Here is a 17,044-nt window from a genome sequence, read left to right as displayed (position 1 = left end):
CCGCATGTTATAGATGTTTCTCATCTACATGTATACCACCATTGGAATGGTTCAAATAATCATAATCTATCCCAACTTGTTACAGTAGTTCAAATCATTCTAGCTTCTGAATCACTGCTAGTCCTGCTCAGGAAACTTTAGTTGTTTTCTCTTTTCTAGGCTACTGGCTTTATTTTTTTTATTAGTTCCCAGCAGGGTAGGAATAACATGAAATATTTATTACTTATTTATTTCGCTCACTAAGATTCTAAGTTTCTTTAAAGAAAGAAACAGACTAACATTTGCCATGTAACAAACCCTCAAGAAAAGTTCCCTGAATTTTCAGTTCCGTATTTTAAAGTGCATTACAAATTCTTTTATTACTTTTCTAAAAGGAAAAGTGTGTACATAATTAATTGAATGAATTTATATAAAGGCTCCTGTATGGGTGGGTGAACACATTCTCCAACGCTGAAGTATTATTTAAATAATGTTCTAATTTATTTAAACAACTCTGGCCTTCTAAAAGGCTTTAATTTTGATTGTCGTATGAAGAAAATAATTACACATTTGATTGCTTCATTGATTTCAGTTGAATGACTCACATTTTTAGAGCAAATTGCAAATCATTTGTCTGGCCATTTTTCCATGGTTTACCCCAAACAATCTCTCAGCATAACAGCCACCTTCAGGTATATGTGAGTAGTACACAGGCATTCTTTGCTTTTCCTTTGCACAGGTCGGTGTTTCTGGCTTTTCTCCACAGTTTAACTATTTCCATTTTCCTTGTGATTCAAACCTTGACCAAACCTTGTTTATATTTATACCTCCTTGTTAAATGCCATGGCTTTGGGATAAACAATGACTCAATTATCAGTTGTTAAAATATATGCTACATAAATCACATTATATTTGTGATAAATGTATCATCATTACCACAACAATTAAAATTTTTTAATTTAGATTTCTAGATGAATGAAATTTTGCCCAGATCACATAACTGGTATTTGAGAAATCAGTAGTTTTACATTGATATTTACTGGCATATCATCAGGTGATACTTGTTGTTGAATGAATAGATGAAAGAGTAAATGGATGTTTCTACAAGTAAAGGTGAGTACAGTGCTATATAAGAGAGAATAAACATTTTGACTCCTATGCCTGTGTCTTTGCCTTTTCCAAAAAATAACCTAGTATTTTATTCCCCATCATCATCATCATCATCATCATCACCACCACCACTACCACCACCATCATTGTTACTGTCATTTTATCATCATCATCATCATCATTTTGGAATTAGGCTTTGTGAACTAGACAGAATGTATGATACTTGGTTTTGTGTGTTAGCTACTCTAACTCAGCATCATGATTTTCAGCTCTATCCACTTTGTTGGAAGCTATATGATTTCATTTTTACTTATGGCCAAGTAACATTCTACAGCATATAAGTACCTTATTTTCTTTATCTAATCATCACTTCTTGGACATCTGAACTGCTTCCATAATTTAGTTATCACGCCAGAGTTGCCATAATCACGTGTATCCAAGTATCTGTACATTGTTGGATCGATAATGACCTGGAAGGGTTGTCAAGTGGATCTAGTTCTAGTCTTTTTTTAAGGACCTCTCTATCGATTTCCATGGTTGTTACATTCATTTACATTCACAACAGTGGTGTGTGAGGGTTTCATGTTTTCCCTTATCTTTGTCAGCATTTTATCTTATGTGTTGCCATTCTGATAAAGATGAAATGGAATCCTAATACAGATTTGATTTGTCTTTCCCTATGGCTAAGAATGCTGAACATTTCTTTATGTATCTATTAACCATTCATACTTTTACCTCAGAGAACTGTCCAGCAGCTCATTTGTACATGTATTTACTGGGAAATTTGTTCTTCCATTGCTTCTTTTTTAGCTCTTTGTTTATGCAGAATAATTCTTTCTGTACTGAGTAGCTCGCATATTTCTCCCATTCTGTAGGATAACAATTTTATAAAGGTAGAATGTTCCCACCATAAATGATGAACATGTGATGAGATATGCGTGTTTAACCTGAATTAAACAATATACTTTATATATGCTTATTAAAACCTTAGAAAAGCCCTCCATTAATAAGTATTTTTATCTGATAAGTATTAGTTAAAATAACTATTTAAAAGTTTTATGGAAATTTTTTTCTAAAAATACACTACTTAGTTTCAAAGATTTGGGGGTAAGAAGGGGAGATTCTATAATACAGAAAGGTGACAGAGAGCAGCTCACCAACACACATGAAATGTAGTCCTTACATGAGAAGCTAATGTAACACTTCAGAGTCAATATTTGAAATTAAATTTTAATTTTATCGTAACATACAGTTGCTAAATAATGAGGTCTATCATTAATAGCCAAAACAGATAGGTTGACCTACAAGTGACCTTCAAGCCAACTGTGAAAGCAGGCATCACAATTAAGCAGTAACTTAGACTCTGATTCATTAAGTCATTAAGCAAGCATTTTATGGAATCTACAGAGAAAAAAATAACCTGCCAAGTTTAATTAGCTAAAGATAGAATGTTGATTTCCCTGGTTCATATCAGCTCATCTTGCCCAGGGCCTTACGTTTTATGATGGCCATTCTATCTTTTGGAAGAATGACTGAATTGCTGGTAAATTCTAAAATCAGTTTGCTGTTCTTTGTAAACATGTGGATTTTATATATGAGCCCCATGGAAAACTAAGGGCTTATTTAGCACAATTCTCAAAGTCCAGTTTGGCAACAACTTGCTATTAGCTCACAAAAATTACAGCATTGCAGAGTAAATGGATGACAGTGTCAAGAATCCAAAAGGTAAATACAGAAATGTTAAAGTCTTTTACACACATTGAAACATATGAAACTAACTAAAATTTTATGTTTTTAAAAATAATCACAAAGTTAAAAACCAAAAATCTCCATATATCTTTTATAAGAACTTGAATCATCCATATGGAAGTAGATTCTTAGTGGAATTCATCTCAGAGCATAATTTTTAAATGTATTTATTGACATAATTACTGTGCATTGTGCTTATACACATAAAGTGTTCAAGAAGTAGATGAAGTGAGAAAAATCTTAAGAATTCAAAAGATAAGATCACACAGACATGTGAGACATGAAGGATGTGTGTGTGTGTGTGTGTGTGTGTGTGTTGTGTGCATGGAAGCAATGTCAAGAATTACTTCAGTAGAAATAAGCAAGAATGTTGCAATAGTCATGAAAAGTCACATTTGTATGCACTCAAATAACAATTGTTTTTCCAACTTGTGATTTCTATTTGTGCTTTACTGCCCTCGATTATGAAAAATGAAATTGTTCAATATATTTTTCTTTTAATCTTTTTAAAAATTATGCACAACCACATTTTCTACATTCTTGAATTTTTATGGTGAAATCTAGAAAGGTAAAACACTATTATCTAATAAGAGTTCCTTCTAGTAAATGTCCCATAGTGATAGAGCAAACGTATGTGTGTATGGGGGGTGTTGTCTCTGTTTGAGTGTATCTGAATGTATAACTATTCCAGAAATGAATGCAATAGAGATAGGAATGTTACAAAAAATAGACATTGAAAGACAGATATTTATTGGAGTCACAGATTTGGTTCCGTCTCAACATTCTTGTAGACAAGTTTTATGACCTTCAAATAAGCATAAAATTCTCTTGCACGTATGATGTTAATGTAATCTTAGTACAAGTGTCACATTTCATTTCCCAAATGTTTTCACTGGGTCATTTCAAAAGCAATTATTTTTTTCCAGGAGCAGGGAAGAATCATTGTATATTTCTTGATTAGAAGTTTAATCAGGTAAATTTCTCAAGTATAAGAAAACTATCAAGAATGAGATAAAGTATAACATCCTGCTGTAATAAAACATACTGGATTATTATTTTAATGATTATGGCTATTTTCCATTTTTATCTTTCACGTTAATTTTTTCTTTTCTGAGTTAGGTGTTTCAATCATTTTTCTGTTCTTATTTTGTGCCAATTTTGGGAACTCAGAGCCTAAGTACTGTCCTTGGGTTTCTCAAGGCTAGAGCTCCACCACTTGAGCCACAGTACCACTTCTGTATAGTCATATCTCAGACTAACTAAAAATACTTGACGTAACCCTGCAAATTCATGGTCCTATATTACACATCACTGAGTTTGTTGGCTCACTGATTGTATTATGGCAGTTTTAAAATATTTGCTTACCTGTGAAGACTAGAAGTCTTAAAATTTGTCTGAAATTTAGTCTTTTATAGCATGAGAGGAACGTTTGAGTTTATAGAATATTAAGTGATGCTAAAACAGAAAAGAAGCTGAGTAAATTTCTGGAGAGCCAGACCACAACATACTAGTGAATAAAGAAACCATACTGCCTCTACAATCTAAAGGCTGAAAACAGGTAAGTTTTATTGATCATAACCAAGTGAGATAATGTTTCTGCACAGTGATTGCAGAGGCTTATATCCTAATAAAGCTCCATGTCTGTTGTTCAGGACAATACCAAGTTTCAAAGATGTTTCCTTAACATGTACTTTCCAAATCATTAACAAAGATCCTTCTCATTTTTATCATAATCTCTAGCATTTTTAACATGAAAATAATAACTACAACACAAAGACTTTGTACGATGTTAATTTACTTGTAAGATTTTATTAACTTAGAAGATAGAATGTATGGTACAATGAGTCCCAAAGGGAATAGGATATAAGAAGTAAAAACAGCAATTACAAAAAAAACTCTCAAAAGTTTATGACTGATTAAAAAGAAAAAATGTTACCCTGAGGGAGTAAAATACAGAAACATACTCATTAATTTAGCCCTCTCAAGACCTTTTTTTCCTTCCCTATTCATGTTTAAATAAAATAATTCAGGGAAAAGGACAACTATCTAATTCATTGTAGTTGCTCAATAATAAAGATCAGTTCAAAGTTGGTTCTGGGAATTTCCAGGTGTCACTAGGAGAATTTTAATGATCTGATAATTCAAAAATATGTTCACAACAGTGCAAAACCATCACTTCCTTCTTTCATTTTTATTCTTAAATGAATATACAGTGAGGTTCCACAAGTTTTTAAGGTATGACATTGAAGCAGGTTAACTGTAGAATAGCACACAGAGAAACTTGCAAAATGACAAACAACCCTATATCTCTCTCACTATGCATTTTCATTTTGAAACAATGTATTCATATAAGCAAAAAATGACTTCATTATTATCAGTTTAAAATAATATTTTTTGCTCTTTTAATGTTTTGCATATTATATTCGTGTGGCAAATTACATAAAACAAAAGAATAGTGTTCTGAATTTTCTCAATAAAAATTTAAAATTAAAAAGATATATGAAAATAAAAAAGCATGATATTAATCTACATAGTACTAAAATTTGAGTTTTTTGACATTGTTTTCTAAAACTGAAAGTTGAGGTATTTGTCAGAGTAACAAAGGAAAATTAGAATATTGACTAAGGGCTATTCTTCTATGTTATGTCTTACTGCACTTTCCATTTTATACTCCTATTTTATGTCCAACACATGAAATAGAAAATAAATGATCTTTTGTGATTGGTGAAAGCTTAAATTGTTCAAAACACTGCTATAGAATGCCCTGGAATACAGTGAAAATAGATTATTAAAGCAATTCTATGTACATTGATTGGTGTCCTGTGAATAGAATGTTGGATTTTTTTTTTAAAGAAAATGACATAAAGAACAGAGTAGAATAAAAGTTCAGTAATTTCTTATAATGTATATTTGACTCTGTTGTTCAGAGAAATATGAAGTCTAATTGCATAAAATCAACTTGGCAAGGAAGACAACTTTGCAATTAGGGTACAACTTGCTCATATTCTTATATAAATGGGCCTTTAAAGGCATTCATTTCAAACTTTCAGAGTTTTTAAAAAGAATTTTATTATCTTTAAAGGCAAAGATGTTCAAAGGAGTTGTGCAAAGTTGTACAAAGGGGTTGTCATCTTTCAAAGCTGTATATGAATATAATGCCTCTTAAACAAAGTCACTTCTTTTAACATTCTCATGCATCCCTTCCAACCCACCTTTTCCTTCACTTTTCTTAATTGTGTAGGATATACACTGAATTCTTAATTGCATTCTCTTTCTACTCTTTATTTGCATGCTCTACCCATAATCCCTTAAGCAAGTACCCTGTTTTGGTGTTTATCTTGTCAAAGTTGACCCAGGCCAAAAGTTCAACCCCATGATGGACAAAAAAACAACAAAAAACAGTTGGTGTTATTAATAAGAAAAGCAGGGAGACAACAGTAGATTAAAGAGACAGGAGTATTGATGCAATATAATATATGATGAGATTTGGAATCATGAAGAATGGTAGTTGGGCATTACGAGAAGTTAAAAAATAAACTGTATATTAAATAAAAATTTAAAATTGATGTCTACTAGGTGAAAAGCTACAGTCGTAATTCAGGAGAAAGTTAGTTATAGAATACAGAAGATCAAGTATGTTTGCAACTTTCTAATGCTTTAAGATGAAGCAACAGAAATCAAATAATGAAAGTTGGTATAGAGTTGAAAATATAAAATCATTCAATCTTCTTTAAAAAGGCTACACAAACATTTCAAATATATTCAATTTATATATATATATATAGGATCTATTATTCTACAGTTGAATAATTTTTTATTTTAATGTATACAGGCGTTACAGTTATATTCGCCAGATAGAAAGTGCATTACTTGGGCCTGGAGTTTGGCCTAGTGGTAGAGTGCTTGCCTAGCATGCACGAAGACCCGGGTGCGAGTCCTCGGTACCTCATATATAGAAAAAATCCAGAAGTGGTGCTGAGGCTCAAGTTGTAGAGCTCTAGCCTTGAGAAAACCCAAGGACAGTGCTCAGGCCCTGAGCTTAAGCCCAGGACTGGCAAAAAAAGAAAAAAAAGAAAGAAAGTGTATTACTTCTCACACAGATACCCCTTCTCATGTTTTTGTCTCCATTTCCCTCCCCCCTCATCTTGATTCCCCTTACCTTTCCTATTTCTTTTTTATCCATCCTACTTTTTTATATTTAATTTTTTATTGTAATTAATAGAGGGGTTACAGTTATATTCGCTAGATAGAAGGAACATTAATTCACACTCATTGATACCCCTTCTTATGTTTTTGTCTCCATTTCCCTCCCCCCATCCCTCCCTTCATCTTGTTTTCCCCCTTCCCTTTCCAATTTCAAATAAACAAATAAATGTATATACAACATATCAGATTACGGTACAATACTGTAACAATATGAGAATAACCAAGGGACAACAAAAGAGATGAGAAAAAACAGTACATTAAGAACAACAAAACTTATTATATAGTTCTTTTTTTTCTTTGCTCTGGAGAAACTAGGAATCCATGAAATATTCCTTAGTGTAATAAATGCTGTATATTCCTTTCCTATTTCAAATAAACAAAGAAACATATGTATAATATAACAGGTCGGATACTGTAATAATATGAGATTAATGAAAGGGCAACAAAAGAGAAAAAAACATAGTACATTAAGAACAACAATCATTCATAATTAAGCTCTTATTTCCATGTCTGTAAGGCAGAACTTTTTTGGGGGGGGCAGGGTCATGAGGTTAGGGGGTTACTACCCTACCCTTGAGCCAGCCCCACTTCTCATTGTCTAGAGATTAATTGGAGATGAGTCTCAGGTCCTTTTGTGCTCCAGCTGGCTTTGAAACTTGATCCTCGGATCTCAGCCTCTTGAGTAGCTAGGATTACAGGCATGAGCCACTGCACCTGGCTCTTAAATTGTTTTTTACATGATGATATATTCAAAGTTGGTAAGAATTACAGGTCTTTAGAGGTTTAGTATCCACAAATTCAACTTTTTAGATCACATTCATTATATTCCATCATTATAAAAAGATCCTATTAAAAGATATATTCTTCACAGCGAATATGAAAATGTTGTGGTATCAATAAAGAAAAGGAGACACTGAATGTTTAAGGAACTTGCTTAGTCACCTCAGTTTTGCCTAATGCATTCTGATGCAGAGCCCACATGATCATAAACACAGGCACACAGCCTGCCATCCCGTCCCATTAACACCTGCTCTCTTGCCAGTGTGCAGCAGAAAAACCTGATCCAATGTCGGGATGTCTGTAAAAACCTCCCATCATGGATCTTCAGGATAACTTACAAATAGAAAAATGTGAGTGATGAAAAAATAAAAGGAAACCTTTAAACTTTCCTAGATATAGAGCTCAAGATGTACATTTCATTTTTCTCATATTCTCTTTTTCTAAAGTCAGCAAAATTGTACTATACTCAAAAGCCAAAGGCCACTGTGTCCATTATTTGCCCTTTATATAGTTTTTAAATTGATCATGACAGAATTTTATACCAGAATTTTTAGAATTGGGTGTAAAGTAATAGATAAAATTGGAGCAATGTCTAAGTCTTTTCTTTGGCTGGTTCTTCCTCACCAAATGACATGTCTATTTCACTTTCTAAATAGGAATACAAACCTTAAAGGCATTATTTTACTATACATAAATCTGGTTCTAATATTTGTCCAGAAAATTACAGATCAGCCTTTACTAGTAAATATTAATTGATAAAAGTAGCAAAAATACTCTATAGATTCAAATTAAGTTTGTACATAATTTATTTACACATTCACCTCTGAAAGATAGTGAATGTAAGAGAAAGAAGAATTTCACTATGATAGCTCAATTTTATTTTCCTCTTTCTCTTTCCTTCTTGCTTGCTTTCTTTGTTTCTTTGTTTCATTCTTTCTTTTTCTTTTTTTCTTCCCTCCCTCCCTCACTCCCTTTTTTCTTTTCTTTCCTTCTCCCTTGTATATATTTGTAGCTATAGAAAGGGAAGTTTGGGCCAGGAGTTTAGCCTAGTGGTAGAGTGATTGCCTCCCATGCACTAAGACCCAGGTATGATTCTGCCATACCACAAACAGAAAAAAGCTGAAAGTGGTGCTGTGGCTCAAGTGGTAGAGCTCTAGCCTTGATAAAGCTCAAGGACAGTGAGTTCAGGCCCTGAGTTGAAGGCTCAGGACTTGCCAAAAAAACAAACAAACAAACAAAAATGGGATGTTTAGTGTTTTACTAAGTTTTGAAACAAAGAACTTAATAGAATATAGCAACAAGGATATTTGATGTGTTGACTTTTATCCCCCAGTGCTAGGGATTGTACTCAGGGCTTCATGGTTTTTCAGCTTGGTTGAGTCAGTTGTCCTACCCTTTTAGATCCATATCCAGCCCACTTTGAAAAAAGTCTCTTTCTTGTTTGGCTTTTTCACTTAACTTTCATTCCTTTGGTGTATATGTGTGTGTGTGGTGGGGGGGGTATTTTAACAGTTGCACTGTAAAATCTCTTTTGTGTATTAATACCCTAAATATCAACTTTCCCTTAGGCATAGCCTATCATTAATTCTGATTCTATTTATTCTATCTGGACAGTCTCTTTGAATTTTCTAACTTCAACTCTTGGTCATGCAGTGGATTTCTACATTCATTCTATTTTTGAGCCTCCAGAATATGCTTCCAGTGACTTCTCACTCTGTGCATCAAACTTTCATGGAAAAAAATGAGTTCATTCTCTTTGCTTTTTAAGTCCTAAATAAGGGTATCCAATTGGCAACCTATAATTTACCCATTTTCTATTTCTACTACATTTAGTATTTTAATTCCTTTTTCAATTCAACAGTCTTTGCCATCATTTTTTGTGAAATCTTCTTTCTTTGTCTTCATCTCTAATGTATTCTTGTTAGCATAATAATTTTTCTAAAATTCTAGCTTGACAATATAAGGCTTTGACATACAAAAACAATGAGTTATCATTGAAAGATGCCCTTAACTCACAAGAAAAATAGTCTATAGAAAATGGATATATATCCATATGTATGTAGATATATATCAATTTACCTATATATGCATATGTGTACACATACATATGGAAAACAAATAGAAGTAATCATTTCAAGAATAAAATCAAGATAGAAAAAATATAATGTAGAGGTAAAATTAGCATATAGATTTTACTTATGCCAATATATGTAGATGTAGTAGTAAAGCTTGAACTTTCAAACAACCAAAAGAAATAATAAATTTTTTATAAAACAGACATTTTTCATATGATTACAAATAAGTTCTTGTGGTGCTATATCCAAAGAGAAATTTTATGGATCCCCACAACTCAAAGATGTAGTTTGTCACTGAAAAATCAATGTCCTCAAAGCAGCCCCCAAATAAAATTCAATAGTTTGGTATGACATAATGCCAAAGTTAACTTCCCTAAAAAAAAGTATCCTGTGAGTGCCAAGATGATGTATTTTAAGAACTTGGATGTCTGGTTTTCATGTGATTAGCATAAAGTTTAGTATTGTTTAAGTGTTCTGTACGAATATTTCATACATATTATCAAAGTTTTGCTAATTTTTTAGTAACAGGAATTAAGGTTATAGTCTCCATCAAGTGACTAAGAAGTTCAAGTATTTTTATGTATTTTGTAAGAACAAATTCATTTTCCTTCAGGTAGAATATGATATATGACAAGATCTAAAGGGACAGTAGTTTATTTTTATTTTAAAAGGTAAGTTGACTTTATTTTAAACAAATTGTTCTTCTAATCCTCTGCAGAGTTTATCAAAGTCGATACTTGCAGAAAAGGTTGATACTCCCCTCAGAAAATAAATGTAGAATATGTAGAATATTCCAACATTTGTAAATGTAGAAATTACATAGTTCATAATACACAAGATGTGGAAACTAGAAAAAGAAAAGCATTCTTAGAATAACTTGGTGAAATAATGAATGGAGACCTAAGCAGGAAAATACTAAACATTTACATATAGTCTACATCAATGTATCATTTTCCTAAAGAAAAAAATCCCTTTTACTCCCAAACATCTAAAATTAGGCCAAAGTGTTTATATTTTCACTTTCCTATTGTTGCCAAAGATGGACAACAGATACTTTCTGTACTTATCAAGGCCATCAATTATTCTATTGTCACTTTAGAAATCATGAAGAATAAATTCAGTGTTCTTACAGTTCATAGCAAAGCTATTTCTACCTTAAAAGATATTAATGATAAATATACAAATATCCTGCTAGCTAGCTAGCTACACTATAACTAATAAAGTTATTTGCACAAAAATTATTCTGATTACCAAACCATTGAGAAGATAGTTATTCTCATTGCTAAAAGGACCCTGACATAATTTTCATTTTTGTGTCCTTTTCTAGGTTTTTGTTTGTTTGTTATTGAGGTGTGAAGAGCAAACCTAGAACTTGTGTATGCTGAAAAAAAGTTTTACATTTTACTAGAAATTTCTTTACAATTATAGTGCAATAGTCTGCACGATTTCTGATGTGGTGATTACGCATATGCCCCAAATCTCTAAATCATCTTAGGACTCAGTTAAAAATTAGGTTCTTGGTTATAATTTATGTGCTGCATTGAAGATCCTGAACAAGTGAAGACTATATTCTTAATTTGAAAGAACATCCTGCTGTATGTTATTGCCAAAATATATTGCCAATATATTAGTTGAACATGTTTTAAATTAAAAAATAAGGACTATAACACACAGATTTACAACAATGTCACTGTTTTGTTATCCTAAATCATCCCATTAATTCTGTTTGCCAAAGGCAAGATACAGGGTTACTGCATCTCGTGTCAAAGATGCCGTCATACTTGTTTCAGCAACAATCCGACAGCAAGTTGCTATAAATTTGTACACATGTGAAGATTGATGAGACCTGTAGTTTTGTGTTTAAATTTTCAGGAATGTATTGTAAATTTTATGCAATGTGGTACTGGCCCTTTAAACAAAGTTCATGCCACATGACAGACATAACCATTGGTTTGCAAATTATACCAGGCAATGGGTCTCCTGCATATTTGGCTTTGTGTCTTTGGAGTGATTTTCAGCATCATTAAGCAGAAAGTACATCATTTCCCAAGTAACAAGGACTGAAGTACATACCGAGATTGACTTGGCATCTGTTACATAAACTTTCTGTTTTCGATTTGTAGAATTTACATAACGCTGGAACAAAACAATACTCTGCAAACATATTTGTGGTGTCAGTTCAATTTCCCTTCTGTGCCATTCGACAGTCAGCTTTGCCAAGACTGTTAAGTTTTATGACATGAATGTTTTGTCTCTTTATGTTTTGGGGGTTGTGTTTATCCTCTCTCCTCTGCCTTTTCTATCAGAAACCAATCCCAGGACTCAAGCATTATAAGGATTGTCCGGCTGAGCCACAGCCTCAGGCTAGCCCAGGCTAAAATGATTCTTTAGGTACAAAAATATCTTTCACTTAATTTTTTAATCTTCATTGATGACTCCAGAATTATTCTCTTACATGCTAGATGACTGTCTGAAATTTAAAAAATACTTTCAAGCTGCATTGATGATCAGAAAGTTTAGAAATATATAATCCTCATTTTCTAAAACAAAATTCAATTCAAATTATATGAATATCTTTATTTTGTGTATATATGGTGTTATATATTTATATAGAGTAATACATTTTTACAAGTCTAAATATAAAGTCATATTTAAAGATTTGTTAGACATTTAGTAAAGAACTGTCATTTGTACCTTATCCTATACAATAACAAAAGAGTTACTGAAAATATTCAGATATGCAGTAATTTTAAAATAAATATGAGTAAATTATAAAAGTTTAAATTTAATTTAGCTACTGGATTTCAAAAATTGTTTAAAAACTATCCCCCCAAAAATTGTGTAAGATTTGAGTAGTTAACTTTTTCTCTAGTTCACTAATATATAGGAGTTATTGATGAAATGGTATAGCATTTGTATAGCATGCAGAAAGCCCTGGTTCACTTCCCAGCACTTCAAAAGAAGAAAAGAAGATGTATATATATATATATATATATATATATATATATATATATATATATATATACATAGTTACAGTTATAGACATATATTCTTGTATTCAGTATAAAAATAAGAGCTAATTTGCTCAAGGAATAAAGAGATACATTGTTTCAGTATTCACAGAATTAGGTGAACATTAAAATTGGCAAATCACAAAGTAAATGTTTAAATACATTAATGACTACTATCTTAAATTCTGTAAGAATAAAAAGTAAAAAAATTCTTGTGGGATTATTTTTATCAGGAATAAGATTAATAGGCATTCATTATCATTTGAAAGAAATCATTTTCATAATCATAAAAGGCATCTTCAAAATCATTATCATGATCTGAAAAGTTTAAATCATCTTATGCTAAACCTACCTATAGAAGGGTTTTTACGGAATATTCAATAATCATGTTTTTTATTATTGTTGTTATTTCCATTTTTAAAAATTTTATTGCCAGGTCATATGTAGGGATGGTACAGTCACATTCATAAGGTAGTGAGTACATTACTTCTTAAACATTGTTACCCCTTCCCACGTTTTCTCTTATTTTTCCTCTCCCACCCCCTCCCAAGTTGTAAAGTGCATTTCCAACATATTGTCTTGTGAACATTGTGGTTCTATTAGTTGACCCTTTGTCCTTTGTCTCATCATCTTGTTGTTCCCCTTCCCTTCCCTAATTCAAATACATAAATTAATAAATGTATATACAATACACCAAGTACCAAAATCAGATATACTAAAAACAGGGGATAAACCATAAGGTGGAAAGAAAAAAAACCAAAAAACATAAAAGAGAAAAAAATTAAATACTGATTCTTAACAGTGATTTTTTCCATATATTTTTATTGTAATTAATAGAAGGGTTACATTATAGTCAACAGATAGAAGGTGCATTAATTCACAAACATTGATGCCCTTTCTCATGTTTTGGTCCCATTTCCTTCCCCCAACTCTACCCCTCATCTTGTTTTTCTCCCTTCCCTATCCTATTTCAAATAACTAAATAAACATATCAAGGTAAAATACTGTAACAATATGAGATAACCAAGGGATAGCAAAAGAGATGAGAGATAACATAGTACATTAAGGACAACAATCACTCATTTTTTGTTTCTATATCCTGGAGGTCCTTTCATTTAGCATCATTTTATATGGCCTTATGTGTCTAGGTTTTGCTCTATTGTAAATCTCTGCTAGGAGACCCCGAGGTTTCTACTGATTATGACAAATGAGGGAAACCACTGAGCCTATGTTCCTTTTAACAGTATGAATATTTTTTATTGTGATTAATAGAAGGATTACATTATATTCACCAGATAGAAGGTGCATAACTTCACAAACATTGATACCCTTTCTCATGACATGTTCCCCATTTCCCTCCCCCCTCCCACCCTCTCCCCTCAACTTGATTTCCCCCCTTCCCTATCCAATTTTAAATAACCAATTAAGCACATATAAAATATATCAGATAACAAGGTGAACAGTGATTTTTAACAACACAATCTAAATACAGGACTATCACTACCCAAAATGTACTTAATATACTATAATAAATTGTCTTATCCTGTGGAAGTCACAGCCTTACATCAGGCCCCATGCTCTAATTCTCAATCTCAGCACAACTGGCATTGAACCAGTAAGCTGTGGGATAATTACTATTGTAATTTGTAGTGAGACTGGAAGATGCTAAAGGACTTGGGTCACCTACCCTGATCCTCTGAATATATCATAATTTTCCTTATGGAATTTTATTACAAAATTGGGTTAGTATTCCTATGTAGTAAAAATGTGAAGCTATAACAGTATATAAATATTTTTATTTTTCTTTCTTGGAGTGGCTACAGTATTTAATATATTGCCAATTAAAACACAAGTTAAATACTGAAATGTATGTGTGAGTACACACACACACACACACACACTTTGTTTACAGACTACTAAAGGATTCTCAGAACTGTATTATCCCATCAAAAATCTCTCCAAGTGTACATTGTGGAATTTCTGAACTATTTGTATTTTATTTTGCATGAATATTTTAAGGGCAAAAATCTCATTTCATTCGAGATGTGTCAACATTTTGGGTCTGTCCTTCATGCCATCTGTTCTTTATGGGTGGAAGAAATAAGGGTGATGATCAAACATTTGATGTTATTACTTTAGGCACATTTCTATCTTGCAAATTCATTTTTAAAGGAAATGGTAGAATCTACCAAGAGGTTCAAGTCTTTTCTCTCCAGAGCTGATAGTCAAAGAAGTTAATATAAAACACAGTGTCACTAGGCACAATGGCTCACACCTGGAATCCTACCTCTGAGGAGGCTGAGATCTGAGGATCACCGTTCAAAGCCAGCACAGGCACTAGTCTGTATGACTCTTATTTCCAATTAACTACCAGAAAATCCGGGGTGGCACCGTGGCTCCAGGGGTAGGGTGCCATCATTGAGCTGAAGAGCTCAGAGACAGCGCCCAGGCCCAGAGTTCAAGCCCCCCCCCCTCAAAAAAAACCCCACACAATTGTCCACAAAATCTTCACTGGGGCAAGCAGAACGTGGGGATAGGGACCTAAAATGAGCCTGAGCTAGATGAATATGGTGCTTGTTTCTTTCATACCCTTCTCAGCTTACTTGGCTGCAGGTAGATACACACATAGGTGCTCTGGTGATTTTTTTTTTCAAGGTCAAAGCCAAGGCAATGATGTTGCCTGCAAAAACAACTCAGGAGAAGACATATGATCATATCTTGTCCCACTTTCTCATTTCAGTCAATTTCATATCCTGAGAATTCTGGCTTAAGCATATTATAGACTCCCAGTATTCATCAATTCAGCAGTTCTCATATTTTTTTTCTTAGAATCACATCGAAGACTAAAACTATGACCAGAGAAGTGGTGGGATAAAGGGAAAAAGAAAGAATGAAAGAAAGAAAGACAGAAAGAAAAAGGTGAGACACACAAGACAGTATGTTGAAAATGAACTATACAACTTGTGAGGGAGTGTGATCCTGAGGGGGGAAAAAAAACTGGGAGAAAACCAGGGAATAGGTGACAGTGTTCAAAAAGAAATGAAGTCATCACCTGACTTAAGTAACTGTAACCCCTTTGTACTTTATCTTTACAAGGAAGTAAATAAACAAACCAAGAAAGAGCTATGACCACAAGTATTCTCGCATGTTTCCATAACAATTCCAGAGCTACCCAACCTGGCCCTGTACTGAGCTATAGACCAATCTTTGCATTGAGTTTGGCAGCACAATGGGCTAAAGGAGCACTGTTGGCAGGAATCCTGAGATACAGAGACCAAGCCAGAGCATCAGACAGGATCACTTAGTTTCTTTTTTAAAGACATGCTGGGATTTCTTCATTTTCCTTGTCTTTGGCTGATCCTTGTGTGTGGCCTTTATTTTTGTAGTTGAAAGTTGAGAGAGGGTGGGTTCCAACTGTGTCACATCTTATTCAAGTGGGCGCTTATGGCAGCAAGAAATCCTATGTTCATCCAGCCGCCCACAAGCTATTCTTATTGAGTTTCCAGTCAGTGACTCAAAATAAACAACCGTTCTTCTACTCAGACGCCAAGGATCTCACAACAACCTCATTTTACTCCAGAGTTTGGATCTGCTTCCAAACTACCTAGAGTGCTTTGAGGGAATCTGCTCTATGTGTCATAACTAATCTAGATTCATATGGAAAATCTGAAACGTGGTCATCACTGGAAATCTGTGGAAATCACTTCTCCTACTGTATGCACAGCATATGGAGAATGCCACAAGGTATGGAGGTGAATCTATGTCCATACATCACATGTCTGTGAACAAATTGAAGAAAAAAATATTTCAGCTTCCTGTTGTTAATAAACAGTTGTTTTCTTAAACCATACTTTTTCATCATTTTACTCAAAGGTAACTCTGGTTATTTGAAACATCAGTTGTGGAGGTTTGTTACGACCATTTGACTCCTTTCACGTAAAATTGAAAATTCGTTTGAAAATTAGATTTTGATTTGTTCCGTTTCATTCCCTAAAGCTAATCTTCCTTTGGTTCACAGTTATGTTTTTCTTCATACAGCATTTAATAAACACCAATTAGTTGAGCCAGGGGTTTTCTTGACATTATCACATATGCATGAAATATGCATAACATACTTTGATCAGAATTACCCCT

The sequence above is a fragment of the Megascapheus bottae genome, chromosome 20 (genome assembly GCF_031878675.1).
Source record: "Megascapheus bottae isolate mThoBot1 chromosome 20, mThoBot2.hap1, whole genome shotgun sequence".
NCBI classification, from domain to species: Eukaryota; Metazoa; Chordata; class Mammalia; order Rodentia; family Geomyidae; genus Megascapheus; species Megascapheus bottae.
Note: the sequence above shows the minus strand (reverse complement) of the source record.